The sequence below is a fragment of the Phacochoerus africanus genome, chromosome 1 (genome assembly GCF_016906955.1).
Source record: "Phacochoerus africanus isolate WHEZ1 chromosome 1, ROS_Pafr_v1, whole genome shotgun sequence".
In the NCBI taxonomy this organism is placed as follows: domain Eukaryota; kingdom Metazoa; phylum Chordata; class Mammalia; order Artiodactyla; family Suidae; genus Phacochoerus; species Phacochoerus africanus.
Genome location: NC_062544.1, coordinates 214405763 through 214422713, shown reverse-complemented (window position 1 = coordinate 214422713; position 16951 = coordinate 214405763). Strand labels below are relative to the sequence as shown.

At 46.2% G+C, this 16951-nt stretch overlaps 1 protein-coding gene across 1 annotated transcript in view; it reads right to left on the bottom strand.

The window, feature by feature from the left end:
• The window catches only part of TNK2 (tyrosine kinase non receptor 2), a 42035-nt gene extending 32202 nt beyond the window's left edge, over nt 1-9833 (bottom strand). The window contains exon 1 of the mRNA XM_047790002.1: nt 9651-9833. The gene's annotated coding sequence lies outside the window, so the exon portion shown is untranslated. The remainder of the gene's footprint in view (nt 1-9650) is intronic.
• Nucleotides 9834-16951: the final 7118 nt, after the last annotated feature.

Below are 16951 nucleotides of genomic sequence, written 5' to 3'. Positions count from 1 at the left end.
GCTACCTCATGGTTCCTGGTCAGCTTCGTTTCCACTGTGCCACAATGGGAACTCCAGATGTTATCATTTTTAAAATGGGAGAGAAAAAATTACAAACATGAGAGGAGACATAAAAAATTCAACAGACCTATCTGCACCCCACTAGGCCAAGTCTAGCCCGCAGCAGGTGTTCATAAATATTTGTTGAATGGATCGATGAGACAGCATTTCCCAAACTTTAATACCCTACAGATCACCTGGGGAAATCTTATTAAAATGCAGATTCTGGCTCCATAGATATGGGTAGGGCCCAAGTCCTGCCTTTCTAACAAGTTCCTGAGGCACCATACTGGTCCTGAGACCACATTCTGAGAAGCAAGGGTCTCTGCTAAACTCTGGAGCAGCGGTTCTTTGTCCTGGTTATGCGTTCACATCACCTGGCAGGAAGGAAAGGTCAGTGTGTGGACCCCACCCACTGAGATTCTAATGAACTTGGTCTAAGTGAGACTCAGACATCAAGCCTTGAAATCTCTTCAGAAGAATCCAGACCAGAATTGAGAGCTGTTGCTCTGGAGAAACCCTGTCATGGCTGTAACTGGGCCAATCACTGGTCCTGGCCAGAACCGTCCTGTTTTCAAATATTCTCTCTCATTGTCAATACTGACCACTCTTTCAGAAGGCCCTTCTCATCAGGGCCATGAGCATCAGTTTATGGGATGACTTATTACACAGAGGATAATTCTCAGGGCGAAGTCCCATCAATGTCAGTGCATGGAGCAATCATTCTACTAAATAGCCAAGAAACTCATGCCGAGAATTTTTTCCTTATTAAATTCACACGCTTATTCTTAGTTTTTCTAATTAAAAAATGTAGACCTTAAAACTTTAGCAAGTCCTCTAAAAAAAAAAAAGAAGAATTTTTTAGTGAAATATGGATATTTCCCTAGCCAAAAATCCTAACCCATTTTCCCAATGTTTCTGTTAAAACTTGAGTTGAGTTTAGCAGTTTTGTGTCTATCTCATCCATGCCACACATGGGATAAAATAGTACCAACATTTACTGCTATTAAAATTGCTAAAAATCACCACAGAAGGAATGGAGGATAAAATTCAGGGAATCTTCCACACAAAAAGCCCACAACAAGCTATAGAATTGGAAAATCATTAGGAAAGAGATTACTGAAGAAAAGAAGCTACAAACTCCTCAACAAAGGTGCAATACAAGTCCCATACAAAGGATTCAGAATGATTTTAGACTTCGGTGTTAACTCTGGAGCCTAAGAGCAATGTCCTTAAGATTCTGAAGGAAAGCCATTTCCAGCCCAGATCTCTATATTCAGCTAATTAACTGACTACCAGACTGGCAAGGTCTCAAAATAATCTATCACCCTTTCACCCTCTCTCTCTGGAAGCTATTAAAGGATGTGCTCTACCAGACTTGAGAATAAACCAACAAAGGGGACGACAGGGGCTGCCACGCAGAAGGCAGTGAAGAAAACGTCCAGGATACTGATGGGAGATCCCAGGAGGACAGCTAAGCATCAGTGATAGAGAGCAATTAGCCCATGCAGCTGCAGGGCACAAGGCTCTGAAAGAGACTTCTTCAGAAAGATGAATTTGACAAGATGAACTGACACCCTGAGAAATTCAGACAGCTACTGAAGAGTAGGACTAATTCAACAGCACACAGAAAACTAAGCAAATGAAAAAAGCAACTCCAGGAAGAACAAAAAGGTGTGCAGGAAAGGAAAAATCATCACAGTTTACTACACTATAATAATATAAACAACAAGCAGTAGACTAAGTTAAACACGAGACACATCCAGAGTGGATGGACTGGAAGGCGGGAAGAGTACCAGGGTAGGAATGAGGGAATTAAAGTAAAATCCTCACCCTTGGCCAAGATCACACAGACGAGACTTACCCTCCTGGCTACGACGACAACAACAACAACAAATGGACAAAATACACAAAATGGTTTGGAAGCCACCAGACATCAAGATATAAAGGATAGTGATAGCTATGAGACAGGAAACAAAGGAGGTCAGCCTTACGGTTGCGTGTCCAGGCTACAGAACAGGGAAGGGAATCAGATGGAACCCAAAAGACTCTGAGATGAGAAGATGGAGCTGAGACTCTGGGGAAATTCAGGTGGTCAGAATTCATAGAACAGAGCACCACAGAGGTCTGTAAAAGCTCTCCCTCGAGCAGCCCATTGAGTCCTAATCACCACATGAAATGTACAGAAACTAGCCAGGGCTGGAGAAAAGAACCACCCAAAAGGATTAGATGTAACAGTGCCTGGTACTCATAGGGCTGGGAAAAGTGGCACTGGTTTGAATAAGCAGGTGGGTCTTGCCTCGGCAGTAAAGGATTATTAGCCCTAGACTGAGCATGGCTCTGGTCTCACCTAACAAACCTCAAAGATGAGACCCAAGAGGCTCAAACTGTTCCCAAGTCACTTTGCTGCATTCCAGAACAAAACTCAAGAATATTTATAGGAATGCAACCAATGAAGTAAAATGCATTGTCTAGAATCCAAAAAAAAAAAGCACTAGGCACAAAAAAAAAAGCAAGAAACTGATCCATGAGGAGGTAAAGCAAATCAAAACCAACCCAGAACTGACACAGACATAAGAATTAGTATAACTACATTTATAAGACTATAGCTGAACTTTTAGAATAAAAACTAGACTGTAAGAAATGAAAAAAAAAAGTGAATGAAATTAGTCAGATTAGACAGTGCAGAGGAAAAACTGGGCAAATCTGAAGACAAAGTAATAGCACTATTGCTGTAGTCATATTACACTATCTAAAATGAAACACAGAGGAAAAAAGATTCTTTTTTTAAATGAAAAAAGCTTCAGTGTGCAGTGGGACAATTTTAAGTCACTTAATATATGTATAATTGGATTTCCCAAGAAAAGGAGAGTTGGGAACAGAAAACATATTAAGAAATAATGACTGAAGTTTTCCCAAATTTGATGAAAACTTAAGAGCTCACAGATTCAAGAAGCTCAAGGACTCCAAACACAAGACACATGAAGAAAGCTACACCATTGCACATCATAATCAAATTGCCCCAGATCAGTGATAACATCTTAAAAAGTAGTTGGGGAGGGCATAGGAGACATGCTACATACAGGGAACAAAAATAAAGATGACAACAGATTTCTTGCAGGAACAATTAAAATAAGAGGACAGTAGCACATCATTAAAGCTAATCTCGAATTCTAGTCCAATGGAAATACCTTCTTAAAATAAAGACTAAATACTACGGAAAAGAGTATGGAGGTTCTGCAGAAAACTCAGTATAGAACTACCATGTGATCCAGCAATCCCACTCCTGGACATACATCCAGGCAAAACTTTCATTCGAAAAAATACCTGAACCCCATGTTCACAGCAGCACTACTCACAACAGCCAAGACATGGAAACAACCTAAATGTCCATCAATGGATGAATGGATTAAGAAGATGTGCTACATAATACACAATGTAATACTAGTCAGCCATAAAAAAAGAACGAAATAATGCCATCTGCAGCAACATGGATGCAGTTAAGACATTCTCATACGAAGTGAAGTCAGAGAAAAAGACAAATACCATATGGAATCACTTATATGTGGAATCTAAAATATGGCACAGATGAACCTATCTACAAAACAGAAACTGACTCATAGACACAGAGAACAGATTTGTGGTTGCTGGGGGTGGGTGGGGGGAGGGAGTGAGATGAACTGGGAGTTTGGGGTTAGTAGATGCAAACTATTACATTCAGAATGGATAAGTGATGAGGTCCTGCTGTATAGCACAGGGAACTGTATCCAATCACTTGCAATAGAAAGTGATGGAAGATAATATTAGAAAAAGAATGTATATGTATGTATGACTGGGTCACTCTGCTGTACAGCAGAAACTGACAGAACACTATAAATCAATGATAATAAACTTTTTAAAATATACAGAAGTTGAAAGAATTCAGGATCAGCAGACCTGAACTATAATAAATGTTAAAGGAAGTCCTTCAGACAGAAAAAAAATAATAGCACATAGAAATAATACATAAGGAAATGAACAGCACTGGAAATGACAACTATATGGGTAAACAGCTATGATATTTTTCTTACTATTTTAATTACATTAAAAGATAAATTGCTTAAACAAAAAGCATACCAATGTAGCGTGGGGTTTATAGCAATGTATAATTTTTGTAATAATTGCATAAAGGAGAAAAATGAAAATATACTATCTTAAGGTTCTTCACACACTTGAACACAGACTATGATAATTAAAGATGTATGTTATGAGTCCTACAGACATTACAAGAAAACTATCCTCATGAACACAGATGCGAAAGTTCATAAATTCTTTTTTTTTTTTTCCTGTCTTTTTAGGGCCACACCTGCGGCATATGGAGGTTCCCAGGATAGGGGTTGAGTTGGAGATACAGTTGCTGGCCTATACCACAGCCACAGCAATGGCTGATACAAGCCGCATCTGCAACCTACACCACAGCCCACGGCAATGCTGGATCCTTAACCCACTGAGCGAGGCCAGGGTTGGAACCCGCAACCTCATGGTTCCTAGTCAGATTCATTTCCACTAAGCCATGATAGGAACTCCGAAAGTTCTTAAACTCTTTAGCAAACAGAATCCAACAATATACATAAAGAATAATAATCGTGGAGTTCCCGCTGTGGCACACTGGGTTAAGAATCCGACTGCAGAAGCTCAGGTTGCTGTGGAGGCAAGGGTTTGATCCCTGGCCCTGTGCAGTGGGTTAAAGGATACGTTGTTGCCGCAGCTGTGGCTCGGATTCAACCCCTGGCCTGAGAACTTCCATATGCCAAGGGTGCAGCCATTTAAAAAAAAAGGAATAATAATCATGATCCAATTGTTTCAGGAATGCAAAGTTGGGTTAGCATTTGAAATAAATCTATCAATGTAATTCAACATGTTAACAAAGAAAAAAGGAAATCCTATGATCATTATGATAAACAAGAAAAAAACATTTGACAAAAGCCAACACCCATTTCTATTAAAAATCTCAGTAAAATAGGGACAGAATGGAGCTTCTTCAACTTGATAAAGATCCTTTATGAAAACCTACAGCTAAATCACTCAAAACGGTAAAATACTGAATGTCTTCCCCCTAAGGTCAGGAACGAGGTATCTAATCCTCTATTCAACATATACCAGAGGATTAACGAGCGCAGTCAGGCAGAAAAAGAATAACAGACATAAAGATCGGACAGGAAGAAGTAAAACTGTCCACTAGCAGATGACATGACAGTCTAAGCATAAAATCCAATAGAAATTACAAAAAAGCTACTAGAACACGTCTGTTTAGCAAGGTGGGAGAATATAAGGTCAATACACAAAAGTCAACTGTATTTATATGTATACTAACAACAAACAACTGGAAATTGAGATTTAAAAAACACCACCATCTTCCAGCAACATTATTGGCAATGGCAAAATAGTACTAGCAACCATAGATGAATGAAAACATGGCATATTCATACTGTCGATTACTATTCAGCCTTAAAAAAAAGGACATTCTGAGACACGGCCACAACATGGATGAACCCCTTGAATACTTTATGGTAAGTGAAAAAAGCCAGTCACGAAAAGACAAATACTGTATGAGTCTACTCCCATGAGGTATTTAGAGTAGTCAATTTCATAGAGCAGTGGAATGTGGTTGCTAGGGGCTGGGGTACAAGGCAGAATGGGGAGTTATTGCTTAACAGGCACAGAGTTTCAGTTTTGCAAGATTAAAAAAAGTTCCGGATGATGATGATGACTGTTGCATAACAACATGAATGTACCTAACACTAGTGAACTAAACACTTGAAAAAATGGTAAATTTTATGCTGTGTCTATTTTACAATTAAGGTAGGTAAATTCTTTTAACAAAAAAAACCCTGAATTCCATTAAAAACACCATTTACAATAGGCATCAAAAAAATGCAATACTTAAGGATATATCTGACAAAAGATATAAAAGATCTGTACACTGTAAACTATAAAATGTCAATGAAATTCTTAAAAATTTAAATAAATACAGAAATACACATTCATGGGTCAGGTTCAATACTGCTAAGATGTCAGTTCTCCCCAGGCTGATCTATAGAGTCAATGCAATCTCAGTTAAAATCCCAGCAGGCTTTTTTTGTAGAAACTAAAAAACTGATTAAAATGCATATGGAAGGACAACAAACCTAGAATAACTCGAGTGGCTTTGTAAAGGAAGAACAAGTTCAAGATCTTCCCATGATTTCAAGACTTACTATAAAATCTACAGTGATCAAGATAGTGTAGTCCTGGGATAAAGACAGACAACAGATCAATGGAATGAAACAAAGTACAGAGTTAGATCTACACACGTTCAAATGATTTTTGACAAAGGCACAAAGGCAATTCCATGGAGAAACAAGCCTATTCAAAAAATTCTGCTGGAACAATCGGACCACCACATGCAAAAAACTGAGCTTTGATTCATACTTTACACCACATACTAACCCAAGAATTAACCCAAAATAGATCGTAGACCTAAAAATGTAAAACCCATAACTATAAAAGTTATAGAGCAAAACCACTGTGTTTTGTGTTAGGCAGAGTTCTCAAACACCAAAAGCACAATCCACAAAAGAATGAGTTGGTAAAACGGAGCTCATTAAAATTTAAAACTTCTGCTATCCAAAAAACACTGTTAAGAGAATTAAAATGCAAGCCAGAGTCTTGAAGAAAATATGTGCAAATCACATATCCCATGGAAGGCTTGTATCCAGAATACAAAAGAACTCTCAAAACTTAGTATGGAGAAAAAAAAACACACACACAATTAAAAAAATGGGTAAACAATTTGAACAGACACATCACCAAAGATATACAGATGGCAAATAAGCACATGAAAAGATGCTCAACATTAGTCTCTACAGAAATGCAAATTAAAACCAAAACGAGATACCATTACAGACCTACTAGGATGTCTAAACTTAAAGAGACTGATCATACCAAGTCCTGACCAAGGAGTGAACAGCCTGGAACTTTCATACCCAGTTGGTGGGTACATAAAATGGTACAACCACTTTGGAAAACAGTCCAGCAGTTTGTTAAAAACTAAATGTACACTTACTATATGACCCAACTATTCCAGTCCAAAGATTTAATCCAAGAAAAATAAAAACCTATGTCCATACAAAGACTGACACAAATATTCAAGGTAGTTTTCCATGTAATAACCAAAAACTGAAAACAACCCATTAAAAGGTGAATGGATATACAGACTGTAGAATGTACATACAAGAGAATACTACTCAGCAGTAAAAATGAATAAGCAGTTGTTACACACAACATGTATGAATCTCAAAATAATTGTGCTGAGTGAAAAAAAAAAACAGACAAGAAAAGAGCACATACTGTATGATTCCATCTACATAAATTTGAGACAATGCAAACTCATGTATAGTGACAGAAAGCAGACCACTGTTACCTGGGGAAGGGGGGTGTGCAAAGGAGGAGTAAGATGGAGGGATTACAAAGAGGCACAAAAAACTTTGGGGGGTTTAGGAATAGTGGGTATGTTCCTTATCCTGATTGTGGTAGTAGTTTCACAAGTATACACATATGCTTCATTATGTTTTAAATATGTTCCATTTACCATATATCAGTATACCTCAATAAAGCTGTTATGAAAAACAAAAAAGCAAAGTTCCTTTTGTGGCTCAGCAGTAATGAACCTGAGTAGTATCCATGAGGTTGCAGGTTCGATCCATGGCCTCGCTCAGTGGATTAAGGAAGGTGCTGCCAAGAACTGTGGTCAGACATGGTTTGGATCTGGTGTTGCTGTGGCTGTGGCAGGCCGGCAGCTGCAGCTCTGATTCGACCCCTAGCCGGGGAACTTCCATATGCCGCACTTGCGGCCCTAAGTTTAAAAAACAAAACAAAACAAAACAAAAAATCATCTTCCAGATTAGAGCAAAGGGTAGGAGGATAATCATGGGCTTAAGAGCCAGAGGAAAAGGTCTGGGAGCACCGACCCCTCCTCCCCATTATCTGCCAGCCTCAGCTCCCAGGAAGGTGGACACTAGGCTGGCAAAGCAGGGTCTGAGCCCCCTGCACTCAGGACAGTGGAGGGAAAACCACAGTCCACCTCACAGATAAGGAAACTGAAGCCCAGAGACATTACCCTGCCTTAGAAGGTTACACAGCTACTAAGTGGTCTAAATCCAGATCTGCCAAAGTCCTCCCTCTCTTCATCTACCACAAATTCAAGAACCAACCTGCAATAGGGTGAAGATGCGTGCTGTGTTCAAAACAATTCTCTCCACTGAAGCCCAAGTGCCAGAACAAGTCTGGCCATCCCAGAAGAGCCAGACACCATGGACACAGCAGCTGAACTTCCGGTGCCTGAGTGTTTGGCGTGGCAGGATGACAGGCAGGCATGGGAAGAAGCTGTCGGTCAAGTTTGCGTATGCATGGGAAGCAGGCTAACCGGCTCCTCCAGCAGAGTCCCCACAGCTGCCTGCCTAGGATGCCACCACCACTCTCTGTGGCCCGAGAGGAAAGGAACAGCTCCACCCAGTCCAGCTGGGACAGGGGTCTGGGTCCATCTGACTCAGAGCCACTCCTTGGGCTGGGGGAGAGATGGGTCTCAGCTAAGGCCCTGAGACAGAGAGCAACTCTGCACCCACTCCTCCCACAGGGCTAGAGAAGCAAGAACCCAGACAGGGCCAGGTAAGAGGTGAACAGCCCTAGGAAGATGAGGCCCACAAGTGGCCAACCAAGCCCATATGGGGCAGGAGTGAACAGGCTTGGCATCCAGGCCATGAGGGTCAAGAGAAAGCCAAATTTAGCCCCCACCCCTGTAAGCCCCACCTCTAAGCTGGGCTGGGAGCTGGCCCTGGCTGGTAAAGAACCCATAATGCCACAGCTGTCCATGTCGCCACCTCTACGGGGGTGGGCTGGGTCTGAGCCACAGAGGATGCCCAGAGTTGAGCACTGCAGATACCCTTTCCTCTCCCACACTTTCAGGTTGCGGTCCTCACCACCAGCAGCTCTCCGCCCTTTGGCCCACTATTCATCCTTGGCTCTGGGCCCTCAGTATTAATCAAATGTGACAAGAAGGTGTGGCGGGAGCAGGTCAGGCTCGTGCCCAAGTGACTGGCTGCCACACTCATATCTCAGCTCACGTGGCCGACAGGGTTACAAGATAAGGTCCTCGTAATGCAATGCTGCCCCTTCCCTTTTTTGGAACGTGTTTTGAGGACCTGAGGCAGCCTGTGCTGATTGCACCACCCCAGCTATGGCATAGAGGCACCCCTACCTCCACTGGTAGACTGGTGAAGGGGTGACTACCTCCTCTACAGCCTCAGCCTGGGGCTACTCCTCTCTTCCTCTGCCCAGGCCTGGCAGCCACCCAGACAGTCTCGCCACCAGTCTAGACTCTAAGGAAATGTCCCATCACTCCAGTTGGCATATACAGTACTGGGGGGAGGGGTCCTGCCTTGCTGTTGAAAACTGCACTGCTTCCTTCCTTGCCAGGTTTAAATACCGAGAAATAAAAAAAAGGCAGTTTGGAGACCACGTTCTCCTGAGATAACTGCAGCCCCCTCCTTCCAAACACAATAATTCCAGCTGAGAAGAGAATTGGGCTTCCTTACCTGCTGCCTTCCACTGGCTCTCTGCAGACACAGCTTCTATGATGACCCGGCTGAGGCAGAAAAGGACCAAGCACGACACTGCCTGCTATCCGACAGTGGCTTCCAAAGCTCCGAGGTTCTGCTCTCCACTCCCCAAACCCCTACATTCTTCGCTCACTTCGGCCCTGGCCCGACCCTGGTGCTGAACAGCCAGCCTCTGGGTTACCACCTCCTCCTCCTCCTGCGCCTCCGGATTCTGTGTCCCTCAGGGGGCTCTTCTCCCTCCTGAGACCCCTTTCCGTCCAAGTATGTTTCCTGGACAGCCCGCACCACCTGTCCTTCCTGCACCCCAGGCAGCCAATTTGCTTCCTGCACCCCAAGGCGTCCCTCTCCCTCAGGCCCCCGGGGCCCCACTGGCCGGGCCCTCCCCACCACCTCCAGTCTCCTGCGTCGTGCCGGGGCTGCTCCGAGGACCACTGCCTCCCGTCTGAGATGCCCGCAGCTCTCCCAGTTCTGCTCCCCCAGCTCTCTGGAACTTTCAAGCTCCTCTCTGCGCTCCCAGGAGCGGTCCCCGAACTCGGACAGCTGCTCGGGCTGCTGCAGCAGCCTGCGTGGGCTCCCCTCCCCCCGTTCCTGCACCCCGGTGCGGGCCTCCCCCCGCTCCTGCACTGCGGGGCTGCCTCCCCCCTTCTCCTGGTGTTGCTTGCGGGGCCCCAGCCCCTCCTCCTGCACCACAGGCCAGCTCGCGGAGCCCGTCCACCGCGGAGGGTGCCTCCAGTCCGCGCCGTCCGGCGGCCCCCACACCACCCCCAGGCTGGGCTCGTGGCCCCGGCCGCCCCGCTCCTGCACCCCCGGGCCCACCCCGCCCTCCTCCTGCACGACCGGACCCACGCCCCCCTGCTCCTCCACGCCGAGCTTCAGCCCGCGAAGCTGCTGCGGGCCCCAGCTAAGAACCCCGACCCGCTGCGGCTGCTGCTCCGGCAGCGCCGGGCTAAGCCCGCCGCGCTCCTCCTGCGCACCCCGCCTGGGACCCCCTGCTGGCACTGCCCAGCGCACTCGCCTGCCCCCCAGAGGCCGCGCGGTCCCGCCCCTCCAGATGGTGCTGCCCTCCGCGCCCGCTTACACCGGCCCCCGCCCGCCTCCTTCCGCCCCGTCCCCCGGGGAGGGGGCTCCGGGGCCGCGTTTTCTCTCGCTCCGCTCCCACGTCCCGGTCCCGGCCCCCAGCCCTTGCTTTTGGGCGTCAACGTCCGCCCGCCGGGCGCAGCGCCCTGCGCCGGCCCCCGCAGGTGCTGCGGCCCCGCGCGCCGGCCCGAGAGCCAGGAGCGCCCGCCCTCCTGCCCGAGTTCCTGGAGCCCGCCTGCGCCTGCGCCGCCCCAGGGGGGCGGAGCCCCGAAGGGTTGGCCCTCCCCCTTAAGGGGCCCGGTCCAGTTTACGCCTCCCTCTCCCCGATCCCTAGGTCCGCTCCCGCTCCCGCTTCATCCCTCCAGAGGTCCTGCTTGAACCTTCCTGTGGAGCCAGAGGGAGAAGAGGTGAAGGGGGGAGTTCACATTGAGAGGTGTAGTCAACCAGGCCTATCGGAGGAGCACTGAAATAGGAGTCTCGAATTCTAAGTAGTTCAGCTACTGCTGAGTTGCCATTTGACAGTATAAAAAATTACTTCCCTCTGGCATCAGTTGCCTTGTTTTCCAAAATGAGAAGGCTGGATTGAAGAGTTTCCAGGGTCCCAATCCAGTGAGTGTTTTACTGCAGAGAACTCTAGTCCTAATCTCTCAGCAGCAGCCCAGAGGCTTATGAACCTGGGCTGGCCCTACTCTTTCCCTGGGGCCCAGGGAGAGGCCTATAACAGGCTTAGGCCTGGGGCACTTCCTGCTGGGTATACAGGTAGAAAGAGTCCCAGGCAAAGGGGGACTTCCTCCCTCCTCACTGTGTCCTCTTGGGCCTATGCCCTGAAAGGAGGAGAAAATTCAGAGCTCCTTCTCTGGGAGAGTGAGAGTGCAGCCTGCAGGCTCAGATCCTAGCACAGCTGGAGGTGGTGAAGCTTCGAACCCAAAGGCTTAGGGCAACTTGGCCCTGTTATTATTTGTACCTTATCTATAAAATGGGTATAATAAACACCTCCAGAAAGGACTGTCCCATATATCAAATATCAGAGAGCTGTGTGAGGGTGACACATTCTGCACTCCTGTTTTCCAGCATTTGTTCCAAGCGCCCCGGCCTGACCACAGTAGAGCACTTAAAAGGGGGTGGGTTCCAGACAGCCGGCAGGGGGGGGCGGGGGAAGGGGGTAGGTGGGCTGGACTGGGTGGATTTGGACCATGGCATCTTGCCCTATGAGGTAGGCAAGGCACCTTTCTACCAAATCCTCTGATAACTGTGTATAAGGGTTGCCCTTCACCGTGGAGCCAGGGCCAGTGAGCAGGAGGTTGAATACACCCCACCTGAGCCCAGAGTCTATGGCGAGCAGTTCTGCAGGTAATAGAACTGAGGCTCTACATAATTAAGTAATACCCGGTAGTAGTGAAACCAGGATTCAGGTCAAGTTTTCTGACTCCCAAGTCTGCTCTAACCACTAAGGCACAACAAAGCAACACCAAACCCAGGAGCTTTGGGAAGCATCAGATCTGACTAGATTTGGGGGATAATAGATGCAAACAACTGATTTGGAGCAAGTTTCTCGGCTGGTAAATCAGGCTCTAAATCAAACAAAGCAAGGAGTCAGAGTGCTGGTCGGGGTGATTCTCTTAAGAGAATGGACTCTGCGCCATAGACTCTGGGCTCAGGTGGGGTGTATTCAACCTCCTGCTCACTGGCCCTGGCTCCACCGTGAAGGGCAACCCTTATACACAGCTCCCCATTCTCCCATCCCCCCTCCAGTTGCTCAGGCCCGAGTCTCTGACATCCCTAGTGCAGGATTATCTGGAGCTTTAGACTCACAGGAAAGAGGTCTTCTGCTTCCTTCCTCCATCCTGCCTGATCCCAACTCCTGGACCTTCTCCCCACCCCAACCACAACCACCACTCTGTGCACTGGGGCAGTGATGGGAGTTGTCCCGGAGGATGTCTCTTCTCCGCACTGTCTGTGACTCTGGTACTAGGAGCCGGGAGACAGCTCTCCCCCAAGGGGGCTGACAGCAGAATGGAAGAAGTGAGATGCAGTCTAGAACAAGGCTCAGGAGATTCAGGAGGTGGCTCCAAGGATAACCCCAACCCTCCAACGTGCCTGTGCCAGTCTCTTCCCAGATGTGGACCTTGAAGAGAGCTGCCGACAGCCGAGTGACTCTGCGGGGAGAAGGGCTTGTCAGGTCTAGTTCTAAGCAGAGGCGGTGACCCGAGCTGCTTGAGGGAGGCCGGTGGCGATGCCCTTAAGAATCTCACCTGTGAGATGGTTGCACGTAGGGTAAATGGGAGGGCAAGGAAGGCAGGTGTGGGTGGTGAAGGCAGCCTGGCTCATAGCTGCCAGCAGGTGCTTGGCCAATAGTGGTGGATATGGCAGAGTGATTGCGCTGAAGGTATTCTGGTTCTGTTTTGTTTTTTTAAATGTTTTTAAAGCTACCATTGCAACCTATTAGGAGGTGAACTGAATTTAGTGGATTTTAACCAGATTTTTTTTTTTTAAGGAAAGAAAACAAGAATAGAAAGTAGCCAAATATAATTTTTTGAATTTTTCATTGAAGTGTAATGTATATCCAAAGATGTACAAAGATGGGCATTTTTTGTCTATTTGGGGTCTGCACCCGCGGCACATGGAGGTCCCCAGGTTAGGGGTTGAATTGGAGCTACAGCTGCCCGCCTACAAAACAGCCACAGCCACAGTCACGCCAGATCCGAGCTGCCTCTGCGACCTGCACCACAGCTCATGGCCACGCTGGATCCTTAACCCACTGAGTGAGGCCAGGGATCGAAACTGCGTCCTCATGGATACTAGTCAGATTCCTTTCCACTGAGCCATGACGGGAACTGCCAACATGGGCATTTTACAGAGTGCATATACCCAGCATCCAGATCAAGAAACACCAAAACCAGCATCCAGAAGTTCTCCCAAATCTGTTTTAAACTAGACTTTATTAATCTTTGAGCATGCCCTTCATATTCATGATTCACTTTTAATTTTCAGACAACCCTCCCCTCTTCCCACCCCAGAATGTAAACTGTACAATAACAGGGAGTTTTGTCTGAGAACCGACTAGCACAGGCAGCTAGAAGAATGCCCAGCACACAGTAGATGCCAACAACATCTACTGAATGGATAAGAGTGCATCACAGATAGTGGAACCAAGCGGGGCTAGAGAGCCTTCCCCGGACAGACCCCCTCCACCCTACCATATCTTCTGCCTGCCTCTTGTCTGCAGACGAACTTCAGCCTCCTAGGCCTTCCCCAAGTTCCAAAGAATAAGTTTAATTTGAGAAGTGAAAAAAATGCAGAAAGAAAGAAAACAGTCATGCAAGACAGAATAGTATTAGTTGAACCACCAAAGTCAAGGACCTTTAGTTCCTCCTCAAAACCTATAGATAATAACCTGAGCCATAGCCTTTGAGCTGTTTTGCAGACTGAAAGCCCTAACAGGTGGAAGAAGTTAACTCTCTGCCACTGACAAGCAGGTAGACACCCCAGACCAGCTGAAACCAGAAGATTGATGATGTTGACTCCCAATTACATCACCACCGACCAATCAGAAGGATGTCCACGAGCTGATCACGCACACGGCAACCCCCGCCCCCAACTCTGTCTTGAAAAACCTTTCCCTGAAAGCCATCAGGGAGTAGGGTTTTTTAAGCACTCTGTGGGGGCTCCTTGCTTGGCACCCGTCAATCAAGGCTGCGCTTTCTCTCACTCCAACCCAGCGTCCATAGATTGGCTTTAGTGTGCATGGGTGAAGAGACCCAAGTTTGGTCCAGTAATTAGTAAAGATCTGGTTTTTGTGATATTTTTGTTTCACTATGTAAAATGTGGGCACCCTACGTCTTGATATAAAATCTGTTTATTTCTCTAGGTTGTAAGCTAAAACTTCTAAAGGCCCGTTGTCCAACTGGAGAAAGTTGTGGAAGCTGTGGTTCAAGCCAGGGCAATGAGCATGAGTGAAGCAGAACAATAAATAGGTTGACTAGACCAGACCAACGCTTCTCAGCCTTCAGCGTGCCACTGAACGACTGGGGCATCTTGTTGAAAGGGAGGTTCTGATTCAGCAAGTGGAGAAGGGGATGCTGAGATTCTGTGTTCCTGTCAAGCCCCTATGCTTTGAGTAGCAAGGCTTTGAATCCAAGAGATTCTCAATAATGCTGCACAGGAGAATCACGTGGGAGGCTTTTAAAAACCCTGCTACCCAGGCCCCACACCAGAACAATTTAATTGGAATCTCTGGGGTGGGGCTCAGTATCTGCAGTTCTTAAAAGCTCCCCAGGTGATTGCAATGTGCAACCAGAAATGGCAGCTGCAGGTTCCCTGGAGTAACCTTAGTGCAGAGAACAGTGCCCGAGCTGAGGTGGGAGGGAAGTGAGGTGTGGGTTCAGGGACTGGTGTCTGAGGAAAGATTTGACCAAGGGCAAAAGATTTCCTAGGACAAGACCGTTTGCCTCTTAGTGGAGGTGAAGGGAGGGGTCTCTGATGGAATTCCTGGGCATGGGGCTATCTGCTAACCCAGGTCACATGTCCTGCCAGGACCTAGAACAGACGGTGCCTTCACCCTAATGGAACAAGTTAGAGCTCCCAGGAGCTTACTGGCAGCAGGGTTGCGGGTGGAGGTGGCTGGGGTCACATGCCCCCGGCAGTTCAGACAGTTTCAAAACCTTCCTAGGGCGTTCCGAGGAGGTGCTGCCAGCTGCTCCCACGCGCCTCCCCCCTCTGCCCAACCGGAGAAAGGGCCACTGAGCCAAGAGATTACAAACTCTTGGATCAACATGAGCGCTTCAGCATAAAGCGCCAGCGCCCTGGGTTCTGACGCCCCCTGGTGGACATCTAGTGTTGACATCGGTAACGGACGAACACGACCCTGTCCAGGTACACTTTTTTTAAATATAATTTTTAAAGGTTCCTTTACATTTACAGTTATTACAGAATATCACTATATTCTTCATATTGTACAATACACCCTTGAGCCTATCTTACATCTAGTAGTTTGTACCTCCCTTTCCCCCACCTCTGAATTACCCCTCCCCCTCCTTGGGTTCTGTATAACCACTAGTTCTGTATATCTGTGCGTTGGCTTCTTTTTTGTTTTATTCACTAGATGTATTTTTTAGATTCCGCACGTAAGTGATATCATGCAGTATTTGTCTTTCTCTATCCATTTATTTGTTGATGAAGGTATTTTTCCCTTTTTTTGGCCTTGGAAAATTTGTAATTTATTATTAGTTTATTGACTATAGTTGGTTTACAACGTTAGTCTCCAGTGTGCATGCAGCAAAGTGATTCAGCTATGCATACACATGCATTCTTTTTCAGGTTCTTTTCCATTCCAGTTTATACAGAATATTGAGTATAGCTCCCTGTGCTACACAGTAGGACCTTGTTTATCCATTCTATACATAGTAATTTGTATCTGCTAATCCCAAACTCCCAATCCATCCCTTCCCCTACCCTTTCCCCTTTGGTAACCATAAATTTGTTTTCTGTGTCTGTGAGTCTATTTCTGTTTCATAAGTAAGTTCATTTGTACCATATTTACAGATTCCATAAAGTGATACCATATGATATTTGTCTTTCTCTGACTTATTTTACTTAGTACGATAATCTCTATGTCCATCCATGTGGTTACAAATGGTATTATTTCATTCTTTTTACTACTGAATAGTACTCCATTGTGTGTGTGTGCGTGTGTGTGTGTGTGTGTGTGTGTGTGTGTATACCACAACTTCTTTATCCATTCCTCTGTTGATGGACATTTAGGTTGCTTCCATGTCTTGGCTATTGTGAACAGTGCTGCTATGAATGTAGGGGTGCTTGTATCTTTTCAAAAAAAATTTTTAGGGCAGCACCCATGGCATACAGAAGTCCCCATGCTAGGGGTCAAATTGGAGCTACAATTGCTAGCCTACACCACAGCCAGATTGGAGCTGCGTCTGTGACCTATACCACAGCTCATAGCAACGCCAAATCCTTAACCCAGTGAGTGGGGCCAGGGATGAAACCTGCATCCTCATGGACACTAGTCGGGTTCATTACCACTGAGCTACAACAGGAACTCTGCCTCTATCTTTTCAAATTAGAGTTTTTGTCTTTTCCAGATGTATGCCCAGGAGTGGAATTACTAGATCATATGATAACTTTATTTTTAGTTTTTAAAGAAACCTCCTTACTGTTTTATATAATGGCTGCACCAATTTACA